We start from the raw sequence: 9,352 nt of genomic DNA on the forward strand, positions 1-9,352 counted from the left end.
TATTTCAAGCCACAGCACAAAATCTACCGCTTAAGTTAATGGTGAAACTATTAGTAGTGGCAGGCTGTAATCCATCAGCAAAATATCTATTTTCACCTTGAATTCAGTGTTAATAATAACCACACTTTTAGGCTGAGATTAAAAAATAAAAGCTAAAAAAAATATCCAAGACAAAGAGAGCATGCTTTGAAAAAAAACTTTTTACAAAATGGCCAGTCTCATAAAAAGGCAGATGTATTCACAGAGGAATCTCTCTGCCTTAGCTTTGCTTCCCACTTCAGTGAGGGACCTGTTCTGAACAAGTTTAGAATCCCATTGTTCATTCGCATCGTTCCCCTCCTTTTCCAAATGTCACCGGCTCAAGCCAGCACCCAGCGACATGAGCACTTCCCTGTCTCCCCACAAGTATGTCTCAGTTGCACCCTACTGCATTCATATCATTGTCAATACATCTTCTCCTTCCAAATGGTTAACCAGCCTTCTGCCCTCTCTGACAAAAGCAGAAATTCTTGTTCTTAGTCATTAAGAGCATAGTCTTCTATGCCCTCCTCTAATTTCCTGTTATTTTCATCCTAAATAATTCCCTTATGTTCAGTCATCCAGCTCCTCCTGATTATCTTCTGATCCTCACTTGTTCTGATGATGTCCTAGATATGAAGCTTGCTGATGATGCATAGCACACACCACTTGTGCATCCAAATTACTAAATATTAATATCAGATTAGTTCTAAGAATATCATTTGCGCAGCTCCATTAGTAACTTCCTACAACCAAGAAGCTATTGTTTTACAATAACCTACTACTGTTTCCTCTTCAACCCCTACCTTAACCACTTGCTATTTCCCATTCTCTCCAGCTTCAATGATATCTAATGACACCCAATAGAAAGTGAATTTCACCAAAGTCCAACAGATTGGGCAGCATTCCTCCTGCTTAACTCAGAACATTATTTTGGTGCAATCTCTTAAAATCTACTGAAATCTACTGTGCAACTACATTTCAATTGATTCCAATTACCACTAACCTCCCCATCCTTAATTGTAATACGTTCTGAAGTTTCTAAAAGTTCACGTGATACAGAAATATGGAGATGGAGAAAACACAAGGTGTGTGAGCCTTACGGTTTAACCTCAGTAGGAGGCAAACAAAACACCTATTGGCTTTCCCTTTGGCTTCAAGGAAGTAGTCTTTTGTAATTTTTCTACTTTGAAAATGTAGGCTGTCAAGCCAATAAAGTAAGAGCTTAATTTCTGAATCATTCCCAGATTACCTTTAATCGCTACCCTGCTCTTGCTGCAAAGTCTCCTCACTTCTCTTATCTGCAGAGGAAGTTCCATTGCGTAAAAGTCAAATAGAAGGGTTATGTGCAGAGGCTTTATTTGAACATTTATTAAATCATTAGTATGCACTAATGGAAAAGGTGACATTACAGAGTCTATTTAAACCAGTATGCCTACATACAAGACTTCTACTTCCACATCTTCGATGAAACTATGAAACAGCATTTTCTGCTTTTTTTAAAAAAAGGAGTTAAAACCAAGTTTAAGTTCAAACTTGGTTTTCAGAAGGAAAGAAGGGCAGAAGGAGGGGTTTTACGCTTTGTTTGCTCTGAGAAGGGACTCTGGATGAAGGAGATATCTTAGAAGTCAAACTGAAAAGGATGTTGAAGAAGTCTCAGACTTCAAACTCAAACTTGCTGTAAAAGATTTTTAAAATGTATTGCTTTGAGTTCACATATTCTGAAATTTAAACTGCTAGAAAAGTCAGAAACATGGATCAGTACATTATTTCAAAGAGAAATTATATAGATATGGAGGAAACCAGTAAAACTTGCCCTCATCCACATGTTCTGGACGTTCCTTAATTTTACACTGACTTCTTTCATGCAACAAGAAGGCAGTGAAAGAGTTCTTTCAGGGTGCTGTGACATAGAGGAGCCTCTGGTTTGACTAAATTATAGCATGACCCAACATTGAGAATATTTAAAATTGCAAGATAAATGTGGAATCACACAGAAATATCTCCAAATATATCTTATACAATAGATCGTTGTAAGACTTATTCTGATAAGCACTAAAAAAGTTACAAATATTTAACCTTACCTAAACATACATAACATAATTTAGTTAACATTCTGTAGTGTTTTTTTAAGAATTAGTTAGCTTCAGTTAAAAGTTTCCATATTTTTCCCAAATAGAAATGTAATATATAGTGTATTTAAATAGAAAACTTAGTTCTCTCATATCTGAGACACGTATAACCACTGGAACAGTCAAACTCTACCTCGTCACGTTAAATGCTGTACAAATTTTTTTCAACATAACCAGTTACGAAAAAACAGCACATCTCAAAAGAGGCAATATCTGCAACAAATCTAAAAACTATTCATTCAATAATGTTATCAAGCCTCGAATCACATTATACAAGATTAAACGGAGAACACAACCCTTCACCAGCTATATGCCTGTGTAAATTCACATACTATACAAATTGAAGTTCTTACTGGGCTGAAAGTGATTATGTTATATAATGAGCCTGCAAGAACTTTATTAATAAAGACACTTTTTCAGATGTTTCCAGCAAAGCAGTAGAACATGCTAATTAACGTACAAGGAAGCTACCTGGAATTTCATTGTACAGCAAAACCTGCTTGATACTTCCCTATCTGTCCTCCTCTCCCAACTCAAAACGCACAAGTTTACAGGAAAGATAGTAACTCAGCTTATTAAAACAATAATCTTAATGTAGGTAGGCATTTCTGTTTTCAGTTGCTTTCAAAAAAATTTTGGCGAACTGCTTCATTTGTATTGCACTTTTACATGCCGGCCCTCCCCACCAAACAGACTTTGGGGGAAATTTTCAACCAGAGCAAAACTAGATGCTCCAACAGCAGATGATAGCAGGAAAAACAGGTCATCTCCTCTGAGTTAAAAATGTCTTTCCTTTTTGGTTTTTTAAAGCAGCTCTAGCTTCTCAGTTTTGCAGCCATGGCCAAAATAAGAAGAAACTGAAGAAAGAGGTGATCTCATGGCTGTTAAAACCAAAATACATTCCTTTAATTTAGCACTTGTTCCCCTCTATTACAGCACTGCAGGGTCAATTTAAGCAGTCAGTCCCAGCAGTTTTCCCAAGGTAGCCAGCGGTTGCGTAGCTCCTGTTTTCTGAGGGCCCAATCTGACAGCCTGTAGTCTGGCCTAGAGGAATGCTGAAAAGTCAGATACCAATGGAGGAACAATGCTAAACACCTTTGAAAAGGCATGTCCGATTAAAGACACTTTAATTTGGCTACTTAACAGAGGTAGAGCAAGACAAAGCACTTCTACCAATCACTCCCCTCTGTGAAGTGGGAATGAAGCCCAGGAAAGTAAGGAAACTGAAAATATACCTGAGCATTTCACAACGTAATAGTAAACAAGACCACAGAAAACCCACAATAAAATTAGTTGTTTGATCTTATGTTCAAGCAAACCTAATACTGGACAGCTGCTCATTAAAGCCTCCTATGTAGCTGACCTCTGAGGGTACATGGCAGATTTATTCAACTAGGAAATAAAAGCTGGTCTGTAATCACTGGAAGAGATCCTTTCTCAAAGATTTGATTGCAAATACTCAAACATAAATTCTAAGACATTCAAAAATTTGGTAAAGAAGTCAGTACATGAATGGTRTAAGTTCAGAACTTGAATAGCTGATTTCCCTTGCAGCACTTTTTTTTTTAAACACAATAGTGCATAGAGTTTATATTGCCACACTAAATCATCGATAGCAGTTGATACTGGTGAACTTTAAAAGGTTATTTTCTAGATCTTTATTTAATCTTCTATTTCTGAAAATACTTTAGCTTCGCTTAGCCGACTCCATTTCTATGTTTCCTAAAAAACCCAGTCTGAAGAGCTGCCTTACTGAGACAGGACTCATTCACTGTGTCCTTGTGTAATACAATCAAAGTGTTACCACCATGACTGATAATAAACTTTACTATTCAGTACAGTGATGAATTCACCCCACAAAGAAAAATAAATATATTTTACATATGAAGACCCTCTTTACCAACAAGGTGCAACCAGCATTGCCCTCATTGCACCAAAATGAAGTAGGAGAGATTGTTACCATGCGTTTTCAGAGAGCAATGCAAGTTAACTGAGCCATGGAAAGCCAAGGCAACAGAAACAAGTGCTTCAGTGAAGCTTCCAGCCGCTTGCTGAACGTAGGGTATCACTGCAGGAGCTGCATGCTCCTGCTATACAGGGCTGTGCTGTTCCGCACAAGCACAGCGATGCGTTGCCAGAAATTTTCTTTCTGTGTAACACTGGTAAAGATGCCCCCAAACTGTCAGGCAACCTGCAGCACTGAAAAGGTTAGAGCACCTTTGTCTAAACAGAAACCTGAGTACATTGCTTCAGGTATAACTTTGATTTATCTGTCACGGACTTCCATGGTCCGGTGGGTAAGCAGCATACAGTCTGTACTGCAGTAGATTTCTAACATGAGCAATCTGAGGTTTTAGTTTCTCCTTCCAAAAGGCAATGAAAAAGACACCCAAAATACTAAAACTAAAAGCTAAAGATGATCAGAGAAAGCCTACGCAAAAAACCTGAAGGTTAGGGTAACTCATTTGTTATTATCATTGTCCTTGCTTTGGTTTTCATTTAAGTTTAGAAAAGCAGTGCAATTATGAGCAGTGAAGGAGAAAGGATACCAAGTTTCAGAAGAGATTAGAAAAACAAAATGATAACTCAAAATTCTGCTAAATTAAGGTCATCCCATAAACTGGGTGCACTGCAGAAAAAATATAATGGGAGCAGCACTAATAAATTAATAAGCAGCTAATGCTGGCAATTTTTTTCTTGCACAGAAGCTGAAACAGATTTCCAAGATTTAGACCTCACTATTAGAACTTGTTCTATGCTCTAATTACTTTTGGAAACAAAACAAAACAAACAAACAAACAAGCAATATGCCTATGTATAACACAGGCCCAATTCAGGCTCCAGGAGCATTAGTTACGAAGTTATATCTCATTTGCTTCTCAACACCTAGGTAAAGGTCTGCCTCAAAAAAAAGAAAAAAAGGCACAGAATTAAACTAATCCTACTGTCACTGGAAACTCTCTGCCACTTATCTTACTGTCAAACCACAAAACAAACTTCAAAGGGATGTCTGTTTGCCCCATGGGTATACCTATACTGGAAAAGCTTCCGTAGGCAAACTTAACAGCCTATTAGAATCCATTGAAAGTGGTGTCAAACTACTTGGCTATTTAAATTTTGTCTAGAAAAACTACAGGAGTTCTTGTTTGCCTTTTTCCCACGAAGAACAAATGCATCAAAACAGAATATTAAGTTGCCGTCGTTCTGAAAGAAGCAATTTCCTGCCAGAGTTTAAGAAATGCTAGGGGTTATATACACTAGGGAATTTTACTGATAGAAAGAAGAGGTCATTAAAGCAGAAGTTGAGATACCTGTGTTAGAAGTTCCTTACTCAGACTTTTACAGGACTTTTGAAGCATTACGGAGCCTTTCGATAGGACAGCAGCACCCCCTACCTCATAGTGCCCTGAATAAATAATACATTAAAAAAAAAAAATCACAGTGCCAAGTGGGAACTTACAGAAATAAGTTACTACTAGTAGAGTCAGAAACAAAAATTTTCTTAAGGCAGAAACAATTTTGCAGATAATTTTTGATTACATTAAGAGAACAACAGTTAAGACAAATTGGAAGTAAGGTTCATACATGCACAGGAGCTTGATTTAAAAGAAAAATCAGAAGAATACCCTTACGGGCAAGATATTGMCTTCTAGCATTACTTTGCAACATTTTATTTAAAGAAAGTGAAAGAATGCTCTCAGATTATCATACTGCAAATATGGGGATGACATTATAAAGGACATCCTAGCAAAGAGGATGAACAAAAATTACTTTCCAGCTCACCTTTGCTGTAAGCTGATCTCTCACYTTATAGTAGAGACAAGATGGTCATTAACAGAATTCCTATCTTCTTTAAACTAGGAAAGATCATGTATACCCTTGGCTGAGTATTTCAAACCAATTCAAGAGAACACTACTTCGTGTCAGCACCATCATGRTCTTCCTTTTGACTTCAATTCATATAATTGTAACAGAAGGTATTCCTGGTTCTAGAATCAGGACATTCGTATTCCTTATGATGCACACTCTAGCTACAGGCACAGCAAACCAGATATATCGTATGCATAACCTTTCAGGAAGTTATCTGACGTGCGGATTAAAGTCTAAACCAAGTATCTATTCTGAGAACTCTGTGCTGGTTTTTGCCTTTGTCCTACGCTCAGTATCCTGGTTTTTAATGCAGCATACCCTAGATCAAGCGAGTTTATATTACTAACTATATTTTTCCTCTCTCGAACTCAGCTATAAAAGAATAAGATTCTTCTCCATCACCATTAATTAAGGTTCTGCAAGCCAAGCCAGGCCCCTGCTGTCACCTGTGCAAGCCTCCTATCCTCAAATCAAGACACATATGGAAATTGTTTCTTCTGTTTGCTAACATAAAAATCAAGGAACTGGAAATTTAAGTGAATTATTCTGAAGATGTACACACTTAAAATGCAATGCACATTTTCATCATTGTCCTACAACTGCTGAAAAAAAAGTGTATTATTACTCTTCAAAGGGTTATGCCAAATCCTGACTATGCCAGCTTATAGAGAATACTAGTCTGTATTAGGCATACCAGCCAGGTCCCACTTTGTGCCCAGTTACTTATTTTAGCAACATAGTGTTTATTGACATTCATTTATTTTTTTAAAAAAGAGCTAGAGCAACATAAGTCTTTTGAATGTATTTGGCCTGCTGTACTTATTGGATCAAAACAGATTTTCATTTGTTTTAAATATAGCAATGCTGAAATCTGCCTCATAGCTATAACAGAATGGAAAGAAAAAAAAATAAATTTCCTATGCCAGTCCTGCCTGAAGCCATAAAAACATTTTTTTATTCGTTTCACTTTGGTTGTGCAGAAGTATCCCTGTGACTGAACAGAAGTCATGTTATAGTCACATAAATGACTACTTATTTTTGCAAACCTGTAATCTGTAGTGAAATCAACAAACTGCGAGCTATGAGTTGCCTGGTAAGTTTTTAGTTTCAATTTTGCGGTTGTTTGGCAGAGGATCTGCATCACTGCTAACCATGCTGGAAGGCGTCCTAAAATTTGAAACATTTATTCCTACCACTTTCCCACATAAAAAAGACAGAATTCTGGAGTCAGTGATGAGCAGATTACAGTCTTGCATCTTAAACAAAAAGTGTGTTAAAGAGTTTCTTAAAAGGATTTTTGGCAACAGCAGCGAAATCTGAAGGATGAAGGCACAGTTCATTATACAGAAGGGGCTAACCTCAAAAGCTGTTTTGATCTGATATAGTATTTGTAAAGTATTTCCACCCCACCCATGTTTTAATAGCTTTTATGTGATAATTATGAAGGTCAGTAAGACTGATTATTATATCTGAAGAAGGGGCAAATGACATCCTATCAGAAACTACTAGAAGTGTTTTACTCTATATGATTCACATCTTCCTAAACCATGATATGCTAAAACTCCATAATGCCATAAAGCAATCCTGATTAAAAAACAACAGCAAAAAAAACCCCAAGTTCCAAAATGCAAGTCAGGTAGATTGCAACAGGTATTAATCTTGCAAGAGTTCCTCTTAATTACCGATCATTATTTAGACCATCACAGTAAATGAAGCTTTGTCCAAGCCCTTGCTTTTTTCTAGCCTTAGAAATCATAAAAACACAAACGCCAGGTTTTCAGTGAGCTGAGTAAGGTGCCTTAATGAACTTAATGAGGTTACACATCATTCTTTGCACAACCAGAACTAAAACCTGGCAGTATTAGAACTTACTGCATTTCCCCCATATTTTTATATTTTAATCAAGAACCTAAAATATGCAAAATACTGACATTCCTACATTTTGATGGGACAGACACGTGATTTAATTGAGTGTTTTTAACACAGGTCATTTTGAGCAAACCCTGAGGTTATTTAAGTTTTTCCTACATTAAATATATTCTATGAAATTCAGCAGTGAGTCTGTCTTAAGAAAAGTCTGATATTTAAATCTGAAAACAGTAATCCTACGCAGAAAATTCAGTTTAACAATCTGCAGTAAACCAGGACCTGTCCAGAAAACAAGATTCAAATTGTAGACTCAAGTTTAATCTTTCAGACAGGCTTCATAAGGCAGCACTGAAGCAAGGAAAGGCAGATGCAAAGATGTAGACAGTGATGCCAGATGCTGCCCAATGATCTGCCACAATATTAGCATACGGTTGGTAGTGCAAGTCAGACAAAGGCGGTAAAACAAAAACAGTGATAAACAGAATTTGTCTAAAAAAAGTTTTCCATTAGATTCATTCAAAAGCCTCAAGAAAACCAATGTTCTTCTTCCACATTTAGGGACACCTCTGCCAGATGTTCAATTTTGTTTAGCAGCAACATGTGATGGGTCAAATGATGCCATATTCGACACTGACAGAAACCGACTTTTCCATTAACTGGTATCAGCGAGAGCGAGCAAGCATGAATTCTCACTCCTCCCGCCGGACAGCAGAAAGACTGAATCCATTCACTGAGACAAAAGGAGACTGCTAGCTCTGCTGAGAAACAGTAACGTTTGGGAGAGGTTTCAGGTGTGGTTCATCAGATGTATATAGAGCTATAAATAGAGGCGCTGTGGGTAAGAGGTTAGCCGTTGCAAAAGAAAGCTTCCTCTGGTGCGCAGCAGGCTGGACTTACAGAAGCATGGCCTAAGAGCAAGACTTCAGAATTGATTTTATTTCTCTACGGAGAAAAGAAATATTTTTTTCAGTTTCTGAAAGCAAGCGGGAGGGTGAAACAAAACTAGGTTGCTGTTGCTTCTCTTGGTCGCTCCTCTTGGTTTTACTGTAATGTGTACAGTAATAACTAGAACATTACAGTGGCAAGACTTCTCTGATTTTCACATCCTTTTAACTTTGCTAAAATTTCAACTCTTCTTACTAATGGTAAGCTTCTTAATGAACTCAGCATTTTTTTTTCCCCCTCGATAACCTAACTCTACTGATAGGATATCCCAGGTACAAGTTACGATAAGTCTGACTTCGTTTAAATGCAGTTGTGCTTGTTTTTCAAGCTCCGGCGGGCTGGACGGCAGGCAGCGCGCCGCAGTACCGGTGCTCCTCTCKCAAGGCAAGGCGGGCTGAGGGGCTCCGGCAAGCGCTGCCGCCGTCAGAGCTGCCCGGAGCGCAGGCTCCGCAGGCAGCCCGCGCGGCGGCAGGGAACCAGGGAGCGGCGCGGCGTGGCGCCTCCCGCGCGCGGGGCAC

The 9,352-nt window shown here is 38.1% G+C and overlaps 1 protein-coding gene across 1 annotated transcript in view; it reads right to left on the minus strand.

The window, feature by feature from the left end:
• Positions 1–9,352, minus strand: part of MBD2 (methyl-CpG binding domain protein 2) — a 44,941-nt gene that overhangs the window by 34,368 nt on the left and 1,221 nt on the right. The gene's annotated exons all lie outside the window — the stretch shown is intronic.

The sequence above is a fragment of the Apteryx rowi genome, unplaced genomic scaffold, assembly GCF_003343035.1.
Source record: "Apteryx rowi isolate R43461 unplaced genomic scaffold, aptRow1 scaffold_442, whole genome shotgun sequence".
Classification (NCBI taxonomy): Eukaryota; Metazoa; Chordata; class Aves; order Apterygiformes; family Apterygidae; genus Apteryx; species Apteryx rowi.